The sequence below is a fragment of the Arachis hypogaea genome, chromosome 2 (genome assembly GCF_003086295.3).
Source record: "Arachis hypogaea cultivar Tifrunner chromosome 2, arahy.Tifrunner.gnm2.J5K5, whole genome shotgun sequence".
In the NCBI taxonomy this organism is placed as follows: domain Eukaryota; kingdom Viridiplantae; phylum Streptophyta; class Magnoliopsida; order Fabales; family Fabaceae; genus Arachis; species Arachis hypogaea.
The window spans coordinates 43999192-44012414 of record NC_092037.1 but is presented as its reverse complement, the minus strand read 5'-3'; the positions used below and the strand labels follow the sequence as shown (position 1 = coordinate 44012414).

Genomic DNA, 13223 nt, shown 5'->3' with positions numbered 1-13223 from the left:
GAGTCATCTATCGGCTTTTTATTGAGGTTGCCAAGCTTGTCTTTGTGAGTGCAAATATCCTTGAGGAACTTGGCATGTTTTGGCACTTGTTGAATGGCTTGAAAGAGAAGGAAGGTAACTTCAACTTTCTCAAAAACTTCCACCATAGTGGGGTCAAGATATTCTTGCTTCTTTGCTTTCTTAGCTATAGTTGGGAATGGAATGGGCAAAGGCTCTTCCAGCAAGGTCTTTCTCTTTGGTTCCTTGACCTTCGGTGGTTCTTTTTTATCTTTATCAATATCTTCATCTCCTCATCACCTCTACTTCATCTCCTACCTCCTCATTGTTTGTCTCCTCATTCAACTTTGGAGGTATAGCCACATTCTTATCCAACTTAGTACCACTCCTAAGAATAATGGCATTTATGCTTCCTTTAGGATTGGGTTGAGGTTGGGAGGGTAAACTACTTGAGGTTGAAGCTTGTTGTGTGCTTTGTGTGGTTTGAGGAGGGAGAGTCAAACGGGTAAGGGCTTCGGCTATTGTAGCCATGTAAGCATCTTGTTTCTTATGGAACTCTCTTTGTTCTTGCATGAAGGTATGAATTGTGTCATTCATGTGGGATTGATTGGAGGGAAGGGCTTGGTTAATTTGAGCGGGATTGGACGGCTGTTTGGATGTTGATACTTCACTTGAGATGGAGGTTGTGGGGGTTGTTGGTATTGTTGTTGGTATTGTGGTTAACCATAGGGATGTTGATGGTAGTAGACTTGAGCATTTTGGTTGGGTTGAGCTTGGGAAGCTTGGTTCCACCTTTGGTTTGAGTTATCCCTCCACCCTTGGCCTTGATTACCTCTATGTGGGTAGGGTCCTTGGGTGTAATTGGGTCTTTGTGGGTAGGGGTTAGCAACCGCCAATGTAGTGTCCTCTTGAATTTGAGGGCACTCATCAGTGTAGTGAGTAGTACAAGAACAAACACCACATATCCTTGCAGGTCCTTCGGTCCTAGGAGGTTGAGGTGGGGCATTTATCAAAGCTTGAGGGATTTGTTGCCCTTGGGTGATTTGCCTCAACAAAATTGTCGTCTCACCAAGGGTCTTAGTCAAAATAGCATCTCCGGAGGGAGCAACCTCGCTCACAGCTTTTGGTTGTGGACTTCTAGCCCTAGAGTGTTGAGTAGAATCCGCTAGGTCCGATATAACTTCCCATGCTGATGTCAGGGCATCTAGGCCAGTTTCACTAACCTTTTATTTACTGTTTTAGGGTAGTTTCATGCATTTTCTTAGGAAATAAGCAAGTTCTGGATGAAATTACATTTACACCTTGATTCAAGCAACTATTGTGAATTTTACATGAATTTATAAGGATTATGCAAGGATTGAATGACAAATTGATGATGCATAATCTCATGACTTAGACTAGAGCTTTAATGCATTTTATTTGTTGATTTCAGGACAAAGGAAGCAAGGAAGAACCACATTAGTAGCCACGTTAATCCAATTAACGTGACCACTAACGTGGAATGGGAATGAGCTTGTAACGTTAATGAGAAAAGTGATCGCCAATAATGTCTTCGAAGCCATCATAGCCCATGTTAGTTGCCACGTTAACTACATTAACGTGGTAGTTAACGTGGAGAAAAAGAGAGCTCCAGCGTTAGTGGTAAAAGTGAATACCACTAACGCTCCAAATTGGCAATTGGCCACGTTAAGAGTCACGTTAACTTACTTAACGTGAACTCTAACGTGGAAGGGGAAGAGAACGCCAATATTAGTGACACTCACCTTTGTCACTAATGTTGGATTAAGCCAACATTGCCCACGTTAGTGGTCACGTTAAGACCACTAACATGAGAGATAACGTGGAGCTAAGCATGATGGGCCAACGTTAGTGACACTCACCTTTGTCACTAATGTTGGAGATGGCATTCACTACTGATAGCGCGAAATTGTGATCAATACTTTTCACAAGTCAAATAATCCCCGGTAATGAATCCAAAAACTTGGTGTTCAATACCATGGCATAAACACAACTTCGCATAACTAACCAGCAAGTGTACTGGGTCGTCCAAGTAATAAACCTTACGCGAGTAAGGGTCGATCCCACAGAGATTGTTGGTATGAAGCAAGCTATAGTCACCTTGTAAGTCTTAGTCAGGCAAACTCAAATGGGTATGGTGATATGCGAATAAAATATAAAGATAATGATAGAGATACTTATGTAATTCATTGGTAGGAATTTCAGATAAGCGTATGAAGTTGCTTGTTCCTTCCGTCTCTCTGCTTTCCTACTGTCTTCATCCAATCCTTCCTACTCCTTTCCATGGCAAGCTTAAGCAAGGGTTTCACCGTTGTCAGTGGCTACCTCCCATCCTCTCAGTGGAAATGTTCAACGCACCCTGTCACGGCACGGCTATCCATCTGTCAGTTCTCGATCAGGCCGGAATAGAATCCAGTGATTCTTTTGCGTCTGTCACTAACGCCCCGCCTTCAGGAGTTTGAAGCACGTCACAGTCATCCAATCATTGAATCCTACTCAGAATACCACAGACAAGGTTAGACCTTCCGGATTCTCTTGAATGCCGCCATCAGTTCTAGCCTATACCACGAAGATTCCGGTTAAAGAATCCAAGAGATATTCACCCAGTCTAAGGTAGAACGGAGGTGGTTATCAGTCACACGTTCATAGGTGAGAATGATGATGAGTGTCACGGATCATCACATTCATCAAGTTGAAGAACAAGTGATATCTTAGAACAAGAACAAGCGGAATTGAATAGAAGAACAATAGTAATTGCATTAATACTCGAGGTACAGCAGCGCTCCATACCTTAATCTATGGTGTGTAGAAACTCCACCGTTGAAAATACATAAGAACAAGAGTGATCATTGGTTTCGGCCCCAGAGAGGGAACCAGAAGAACCAAGATTAAAATACAGTAGTAAAAGGTCCTACTTATAGAAAACTAGTAGCCTAGGGTTTACAGATAAAAATCCACTTCCGGGCCCACTTGGTGTGTGCTTGGGCTGAGCATTGAAGCATTTTCGTGTAGAGACTCTTCTTGGAGTTAAACGCCAGCTTTTATGCCAGTTTGGGCGTTTAACTCCCATTTTGGTGCCAGTTCCGGCGTTTAATGCTGGAATTCCTGAGGGTGACTTTGAACGCCGGTTTGGGCCATCAAATCTTGGGCAAAGTATGGACTATCATATATTGCTGGAAAGCCTAGGATGTCTACTTTTCAACGCCGTTGAGAGCGCAGGGAGGTCAGAATCCAACAGCATCTGCAGTCCTTTTTGGTCTCTGAATCAGATTTTTGCTCAGGTCCCTAAATTTCAGCTAGAAAATACCTGAAATCACAGAAAAACACACAAACTCATAGTAAAGCCCAGAAAAGTGAATTTTAACTAAAAACTAATAAAAATATACTAAAAACTAACTAGATCATACTAAAAACATACTAAAAACAATGCCAAAAAGCGTACAAATTATCCGCTCATCACAACACCAAACTTAAATTGTTGCTTGTCCTCAAGCGACTGAAAATCAAATAAGATAAAAAGAAGAGAATATGCAATGAATTCCAAAAACATCTATGAAGATAAGTATTAATTAGATGAGCGGGGCCTTTAGCTTTTTGCCTCTGAACAGTTTTGGCATCTCACTCTATCCTTTGAATTTCAGAATGATTGGCTTCTTTAGGAACTCAGAGTCCAGATAGTGTTATTGATTCTCCTAGTTAAGTATGATGATTCTTGAACATAGCTACTTATTGAGTCTTGGTCGTGGCCCAAAGCACTCTGTCTTCCAGTATTACCACCGGATACATACATGCCACAGACATATAATTGGGTGAACCTTTTCAGATTGTGACTCAGCTTTGCTAGAGTCCCCAATTAGAGGTGTCCAGGGTTCTTAAGCACACTCTTTTTGCCCTTGGATCACAACTTTATCTCCTTTTTTTTTTGTTTTTCTCTTTTTCTTTTTCTTTCTCTCTCTTTTTTTTTCGAAATTTTCTTCTTCTTTTTTTTCATTGCTTTTTCTTGCTTCAAGAATCATTTTTATGATTTTTCAGATCCTCAGTAACATGTCTCCTTTTTCATCATTCTTTCAAGAGCCAACATTCATGAACCACAAATTCAAAAGACATATGCACTGTTTAAGCATACATTCAGAAAACAAAAATATTGCCACCACATCAAAATAATTAAACTGTTATAAAATTCAAAATTCATGCAATTCTTTTCTTTTTCAATTAAGAACATTTTTTTTTATTTAAGAGAGGTGATGGATTCATAGGACATTCATAACTTTAAGGCATAGACACTAAGACACTAATGATCACAAGACATAAACATAGATAAACATAAGCAATAATTTTCGAAAAACAGACAAATAAAGAACAAGGAAATTAAAGAACGGGTCCACCTTAGTGATGGCGGCTTGTTCTTCCTCTTGAAGATCCTATGGAGTGCTTGAGCTCCTCAATGTCTCTTCCTTGTCTTTGTTGCTCCTCTCTCATGATTCTTTGATCTTCTCTAATTTCATGGAGGATGATGGAGTGTTCTTGATGCTCCACCCTTAGTTGTCCCATGTTGGAACTCAATTCTCCTAGGGAGGTGTTTAGTTGCTCCCAATAGTTTTGTGGAGGAAAGTGCATCCCTTGAGGTATCTCAGGGATCTCATGATGAGTGGGGTCTCTTGTGTGCTCCATCCTCTTCTTAGTGATGGGCTTGTCCTCATCAATAGGGATGTCTCCCTCTATGTCAACTCCAACCAAATAACAGAGGTGACAAATGAGATGAGGAAAGGCTAACCTTGCCAAGGTAGAAGACTTGTCCGCCACCTTATAAAGTTCTTGAGATATAACCTCATGAACTTCTATTTCTTCTCCATTCATGATGCTATGAATCATGATAGCCCGGTCTATGGTAACTTCGGACCGGTTGCTAGTGGGAATGATTGAGCGTTGGATAAACTCCAACCATCCTCTAGCCACGGGTTTGAGGTCATGCCTTCTCAATTGAACCGGCTTCCCTCTTGAATCTCTCTTCCATTGGGCGCCCTCTTCACATATGACTGTGAGGACTTGGTCCAACCTTTGATCAAAGTTGACCCTTCTAGTGTAAGGATGTTCATCTTCTTGCATCATGGGCAAGTTGAATGCCAACCTTACCCTTTCCGGACTAAAATCCAAGTATTTCCCCCGAACCATAGTAAGATAATTCTTTGGATCCGGGTTCATACTTTGATCATGGTTCTTGGTGATCCATGCATTGGCATAGAACTCTTGAACCATTAAGATTCCGACTTGTTGAATGGGGTTGGTAAGAACTTCCTAACCTCTTCTTCGGATCTCATGTCGGATCTCCGGATATTCACTCTTTTTAAGTGAGAAAGGGACCTCGGGGATCACCTTCTTCAAGGCCACAACTTTATAGAAGTGGTCTTGATGCACCCTTGAGATGAATCTTTCCATCTCCCATGACTCGGAGGTGAAAGCTTTTGCCTTCCCTTTCCTCTTTCTAGAGGTTTCTCCGGCCTTGGATGCCATAAATGGTTATGGAAAAACAAAAAGCAATGCTTTTACCACACCAAACTTAAAAGGTTTGCTCGTCCTTGAGCAAAAGAAGAAAGAAGAGAGTAGAAGAAGAAGAAATGAGGAAGAAGGGAATGGCTTTGTGTTCGGCCAAAAGGGAGAGAAGTGGTGTTTAGGTTGTGTGAGGGGGAAGGGTAGGGTTCGGTCACTTGAGGGTGGGTTTGGGTGGGAAAGTGGTTTGAATTTGAATGGTGAGGTAGGTGGGGTTTTATGAAGGATGGATGTGAGTGGTGAAGAGAAAGATGGAATTTAATAGGTGAAGGGTTTTTGGGAAAGAGGTGTTGAGGTGATTGGTGAATGGGTGAAGAAGAGAGAGAGTGGTGGGGTAGGTGGGGATCCTGTGGGGTCCACAGATCCTGAGGTGTCAAGGAAAAGTCATTCCTGCACCAAATGGCATGAAAAAATGCGTTTTTAGCCATTTCTGGCGTTAAACGCCGGGCTGGTGCCCATTTCTGGCGTTTAACACCAGCTTCTTGCCCTTTTCTGGCGTTTAACGCCAGTCTGGTGCCCCTTTCTGGCGTTAAACGCCCAGAATGGTGCCAGACTGGGCGTTAAACGCCCAACAGCTAGCCTCACTGGCGTTTAAACGCCAGTGCGCTCTCCTCCAGGGTGTGCTGTTTTTCTTTCTGTTTTTCATTCTGTTTTTGCTTTTTTCATTGATTTTGTGACTTCTCATGATCATCAACCTACAAAAGAACATAAAATAACAAAGGAAAATAGATAAAATATAACATTGGGTTGCCTCCCAACAAGCGCTTCTTTAATGTCAGTAGCTTGACAGAGGACTCTCATGGAGCCTCAAAAATGCTCAGAGCAATGTTGGAACCTCCCAACACCAAACTTAGAGTTTGAATGTGGGGGTTCAACACCAAACTTAGAGTTTGGTTGTGGCCTCCCAACACCAAACTTAGAGTTTGACAGTGGGGGCTCTGTTTGGCTCTATTTTGAGAGAAGCTCTTCATGCTTCCTCTCCATGATGACAGAGGGATATCCTTGAGCCTTAAACACAAGGGATTCTTCATTCACTTGAATGATCAACTCTCCTCTATCAACATCAATCACAGCCCTTGCTGTGGCTAGGAAGGGTCTGCCAAGGATGATGGATTCATCCATGCACTTCCCAATCTCTAGGACTATGAAATTAGCAGGGATGTAATGGTCTTCAACTTTTACCAGAACATCCTCTACAAGTCCATAGGCTTGTTTTCTTGAATTGTCTGCCATCTCTAGTGAGATTTCTGCAGCTTGCACCTCAAAGATTCCTAACTTCTCCATTACAGAGAGGGGCATGAGGTTTACACTTGACCCTAAGTCACACAAGGCCTTCTTGAAGGTCATGGTGCCTATGGTACAAGGTATTGAAAACTTCCCAGGATCTTATCTCTTTTGAGGCAGTTTCTGCCTAGACAAGTCATCCAGTTCTTTGGTGAGCAAAGGGGATTCATCCTCCCAAGTCTCATTTCCAAATAACTTGTCATTTAGCTTCATGATTGCTCCAAGGTATTTAGCAACTTGCTCTTCAGTGACATACTCATCCTCTTCAGAGGAAGAATACTCATCAGAGCTCATGAATGGCAGAAGTAAGTCCAATGGAATCTCTATGGTCTCATTTTGAGCCTCAGATTCCCATGGTTCCTCATTGGGGAACTCAGTGGAGGCCAGTGGACGTCCATTGAGGTCTTCCTCAGTGGCGTTCACTGCCTCTCCTTCCTCCCAAAATTCGGCCATGTTGATGGCCTTGCACTCTCCTTTTGGATTTTCTTCTGTGTTGCTTGGAAGAGTACTAGGAGGGAGTTCAGTAATTCTCTTGCTCAGCTGACCCACTTGTGCCTCCAAATTTCTAATGGAGGACCTTGTTTCAGTCATGAAACTTTGAGTGGTTTTGATTAGATCAGAGACCATGGTTGCTAAGTCAGAGGTATTCTACTTAGAACTCTCTGTCTGTTGCTGAGAATATGATGGAAAAGGCTTGTTATTGCTAAACCTGTTTCTTCCACCATTATTTGTTGAAACCTTGTTGAGGTCTCTGTTGATCCTTCCATGAGAGATTTGGACGATTTCTCCATGAATAATTATAGGTGTTCCCATAGGGTTCTCCCATGTAATTCACCTCTTCTATTGAAGGGTTCTCAGGATCATAAGCTTCTTCCTCAGATGAAGCTTCTTTAGTACTGCTTGGTGCATTTTGCATTCCAGACAGACTTTGAGAAATCATATTGACTTGTTGAGTCAATATTTTGTTCTGAGCCAATAGGGCATTCAGAGTGTCAATCTCAAGAACTCATTTCTTCTGACTAGTCCCATTGTTCACAGGATTTCTTTCAGAAGTGTACATGAATTGGTTATTTGCAACCATTTCAATCAGCTCTTGAGCTTCTGTAGGCGTCTTCTTCAGATGAAGAGATCCTCCAGCAGAGCTATCCAAAGACATCTTGGACAGTTCAGAGAAACCATCATAGAAAATACCTATGATGCTCCATTCAGAAAGCATATCAGAAGGACACTTTCTGATTAATTGTTTGTATCTTTCCCAAGCTTCATAGAGGGATTCTCCTTCCTTCTGTCTGAAGGTTTGGACTTCCACTCTAAGCTTACTCAATTTTTGAGGTGGAAAGAACTTTGCCAAGAAGGCATTGACTAGCTTTTCCCAAGAGTCCAGGCTTTTTTTAGCTTGAGAGTCCAACCATGTCCTAGCTCTGTCTCTTACAGCAAAAGGGAATAGCATAAGTCTGTAGACCTCAGGGTCAACCCCATTAGTCTTGACAGTGTCACAGATTTGCAAGAATTCAGCTAAAAACTGATGAGGATCTTCCAATGGAAGTCCATGGAACTTGCAATTCTGTTGCATTAGAGAAACTAATTGAGGCTTAAGCTCAAAGTTGTTTGCTCCAATGGCAGGGATAGAGATGCTTCTCCCATAAAAGTTGGGAGTAGGTGCAGTAAAGTCACCCAGCACCTTCCTTGCATTGTTGGCATTGTTGTTGTTTTCGGCTGCCATAGGTTCTTCTTCTTTGAAGATTTCTGTTAGGTCCTCTACAGAGAGTTGTGCTTTGGCTTCTCTTAGCTTTCTCTTCAAGGTCCTTTCAGGTTCAGGATCAGCCTCAACAAGAATGCTTTTGTCCTTGCTCCTGCTCATAAGAAATAGAAGGGAACAAGAAAATGTGGAATCCTCTATGTCACAGTATAGAGATTCTTTTAGGTGTAGAAGTAGAAAATTTGAACTTATCAAAGAAGATGGAGTTCGAATTTTGCATTAAGGAATAGTGTTAGTCCATAATTAGAAGGATGTGAAAAGAGGAGAAGTAATTTTCGAAAATTAAGTCAAAGATTTTGAAAACATTTTGAAAAACACTAATTGATTTTCGAAAATGAAAGTGGGAAAGAAGTAAAGTGATTTTTGAAAAAGATTTTGAAATTAGAAATCAAAAAGATTTGATTGAAAGTTATTTTGAAAAAGATGTGGTTAAGAAGATATGATTGGTTTTAAGAAGATGTGATTGAGAAGGTATGATTTGAAAAACATTTTAAGAAGATTTGATTTTGAAAATTAATGACTTGGCTATCAAGAAAAGATATGATTCAAACATTAAACCTTTCTCAACAGAAAAGGCAACATACTTGAAATGTTGAATCAAATCATTAATTGATAGCAAGTATTTTTGAAAGTAGAAAGAAATTGATTTTGAAAAAGATTTGATTGAAAAGATATGATTTGAAAAAGATTTGATTTTGAAAAGATTTTGAAAACTTGAAAAAAATTGATTTGAAAACAAAATCTTCCCTCTTGTGCTATCCTGGCGTTAAACGCCCAGAATGGTGCATATTCTGGCGTTTAACGCCCAAAACTATACCCTTTTGGGCGTTAAACGCCTAACCAGATACCCTGGCTGGCGTTTAAACGCCAGTCTGTCCTTCTTCACTGGGCGTTTTGAACGCCCAGCTTTTTCTGTGCAATTCCTCTGCAGTATGTTCTAAATCTTCAATTCTCTGTATTATTGACTTGAAAAGACACAAATTAAAAATATTTTTGGATTTTTAATAATAAGGAATAATCAAAATACAACTAAAATCAAATAACAATGCATGCAAGACACCAAACTTAGCAGTTTGTATACTACTGACACTAATGAGAATGCATATGAGACACCTAAACACTCAAGTCAAAAGAATTCAAAGATCAGAGTAAGAAATCATCAAGAACAACTTGAAGATCCCTAAGACACATGAATGAATGCATGCAATTGACACCAAACTTAAAATGAGAATAGAGTCTCAATAGGAAAAATGTTTTTGGTTTTTAAAATTTTGTAAATTTTTTTTGTGTTTTTTTTTTCGAAAATTAAGTGGAAAAGAAAAAAAAGGTATCAAAATTCTTAATGAGAATTCCAGGAATCATGCAATGTTAGTCTAAAGCTTTAGTCTAAAGAAATTAGACATATCTAGCCAAGCTTCAGCAGGACATTGCATTCAAGAGCTAAATTGATGAAGATCAATCAGCTTTGGTGATGACAAGAACATCACCTTGAAACACTAGAATTCATTCTTAAGAATTCTGAAGAAAAAAAATACCTAATCTAAGCAACAAGATGAACCGTCAGTTGTCCAAACTCAACAATCCCCGGCAACGGCGCCAAAAACTTGATAGCGCGAAATTGTGATCAATACTTTTCACAAGTCAAATAATCCCCGGTAATGAATCCAAAAACTTGGTGTTCAATACCATGGCATAAACACAAGTTCGCACAACTAACCAGCAAGTGTACTGGGTCATCCAAGTAATAAACCTTACGTGAGTAAGGGTCGATCCCACAGAGATTGTTGGTATGAAGCAAGCTATGGTCACCTTGTAAATCTTAGTCAGGCAAACTCAAATGGGTATGGTGATATGCGAATAAAATATAAAGATAAAGATAGAGATACTTATGTAATTCATTGGTAGGAATTTCAGATAAGCGTATGAAGTTGCTTGTCCCTTCCGTCTCTCTGCTTTCCTACTGTCTTCATCCAATCCTTCCTACTCCTTTCCATGGCAAGCTTAAGCAAGGGTTTCACCGTTGTCAGTGGCTACCTCCCATCCTCTCAGTGGAAATATTCAACGCACCCTGTCACGGCACGGCTATCCATCTGTCGGTTCTCGATTAGGCCGGAATAGAATCCAGTGATTCTTTTGCGTCTGTCACTAACGCCCCGCCTTCAGGAGTTTGAAGCACGTCACAGTCATCCAATCATTGAATCCTACTCAGAATACCACAGACAAGGTTAGACCTTCCGGATTCTCTTGAATGCCGCCATCAGTTCTAGCCTATACCACGAAGATTCCGGTTAAAGAATCCAAGAGATATTCACCCAGTCTAAGGTAGAACGGAGGTGGTTGTCAGTCACACGTTCATAGATGAGAATGATGATGAGTGTCACGGATCATCACATTCATCAAGTTGAATAACAAGTGATATCTTAGAACAAGAACAAGCGGAATTGAATAGAAGAACAATAGTAATTGCATTAATACTCGAGGTACAGCAGAGCTCCACACCTTAATCTATGGTGTGTAGAAACTCCACCGTTGAAAATACATAAGAACAAGAGTGATCATTGGTTTCGGCCCCAGAGAGGGAACCAGAAGAACCAAGATTAAAATACAATAGTAAAAGGTCCTACTTATAGAAAACCTGTAGCCTAGGGTTTACAGATAAAAATCCACTTCCGGGCCCACTTGGTGTGTGCTTGGGCTGAGCATTGAAGCATTTTCGTGTAGAGACTCTTCTTGGAGTTAAACGCCAGCTTTTATGCCAGTTTGGGCGTTTAACTCCCATTTTGGTGCCAGTTCCGGCGTTTAACGCTGGAATTCCTGAGGGTGACTTTGAACGCCGGTTTGGGCCATCAAATCTTGGGAAAAGTATGGACTATCATATATTGCTGGAAAGCCCAGGATGTCTACTTTCCAACGCCGTTGAGAACGCGCCAATTGGGCTTCTGTAGCTCCAGAAAATCCACTTCGAGTGCAGGGAGGTCAGAATCCAACAGCATCTGCAGTCCTTTTTGGTCTCTGAATCAGATTTTTGCTCAGGTCCCTAAATTTCAGCGAGAAAATACCTGAAATCACAGAAAAACACACAAACTCATAGTAAAGCCCAGAAAAGTGAATTTTAACTAAAAACTAATAAAAATATACTAAAAACTAACTAGATCATACTAAAAACATACTAAAAACAATGCCAAAAAGCGTACAAATTATCCGCTCATCAACTACCACGTTAGTGGCCACGTTAATCCAATTAATGTGAGTTCTAACGTGGGAAGGAGGGGCGTTTGGAGCATTAGTGACAAAGGTAAGTGTCACTAAAGCTCTCAAAGCTTAGGCATGCCCACGTTAATAGTCGCGTTAGTTATACTAACGTGATCTCTAACGTAGGGAAAGGGGGCACAATGCAACGTTATTGGAAAAGGCGATTGCCAATAACCTTTGCGAAGAACCATGAGGCAACGTTAGTGCTCACGTTAGTGCCACTAACATTGAAGTTAACGTGGACTATTTTGGGGTTGGAACGTTAGTGAAAAAGGTGATTGCCACTAACATTCTCGAACCCACATTTTCACTTAACGTTAACACCACTAACGTCCTATCTAACACCCATGCCTAACTCACACTTTTCTGCAAGCTGAGCCCAATGAAGATTGTAACTGCTTCAACCCAAGATCTACGGCCCACATCCAAGACTTGAAGAACACACTAGAAGATCAAAAAGAGTAGTATATATAGGAGTAGTTTTGAACTATAGAGGAGCTTGGCACTTTCGAGAACTACCCTCTGTATATTTACTTTTCTGCATGTATTCTTTACTACCATTTTCCATTCCCAGAGCTATGAACAACTAAACCCCTTTCATTGGGTTAGGGAGCTGATGCATGAAAACTTGTCTCTCAACAAATTTCCCTTCGCCAAGTATACCGAATTGTCGTCAAGTAAAAACTCACAATAGAGTGAGGTCGAATCCCACAAGGATTGATTGGTCAAGCAATTTTAATTGGAAGATTATGCTAGTTGAACTAAGCAGGATGTAGTTGAGAATTGTAGAAAAATTAAATGGCAGAAAAGTAAATAACAGAAAATAAAGTGCAGAATCTTAAATGGGGATTTGGAGCAATGAGCATGAAAATAAATGACAGAAAGTAAGGAGAATGGGTAAGATCAGAAATGGGGAAATCATTGGGTTCAGGAGATGTTGCATTCTCCGGATCAAGTTCATTCTCATCTCTTCCTCAATCAATGCATTCATTGATCTCCTTGGCAATCTTAAGTGATTGGATCCCAATTCCTTGGCAATAAAATCTCTCTAAGCTTGAACAATTGCCCAATTCCTTGATTTAATTGCTCATGGGAAGAGATGAAGTGTGCTCACTGATTATACCACATGTATTTCCAAATCAAAGTGTTGGGAGGATTACATGTCACTATATCCACCCAAACTCCAATTTGGTCCAACATGAGAAAGCATTTCTAGCATGATCTCCTCATCCCTTTTCCAAGGCTCAGAGGAGATCCAATTATGGAGAGTTTCTTTCCCAAGATAACAATCCAATTAGATGAAGATCGAAAGCTTTCTAGTAAGATCAAGAGAAAAGAAAGAAGAAGAAGAATGAAAACTATAATT

General features: G+C 40.6%; 1 non-coding gene across 1 annotated transcript; it reads left to right on the top strand.

Moving 5' to 3' along the window:
• Positions 1 to 8056: 8056 nt before the first annotated feature.
• Positions 8057 to 8164, top strand: LOC112766631 (small nucleolar RNA R71). Its single transcript, XR_003184457.1, has one exon. It is a non-coding gene; the product is annotated as a small nucleolar RNA R71 (small nucleolar RNA).
• The last annotated feature ends 5059 nt before the right edge of the window (positions 8165 to 13223 follow it).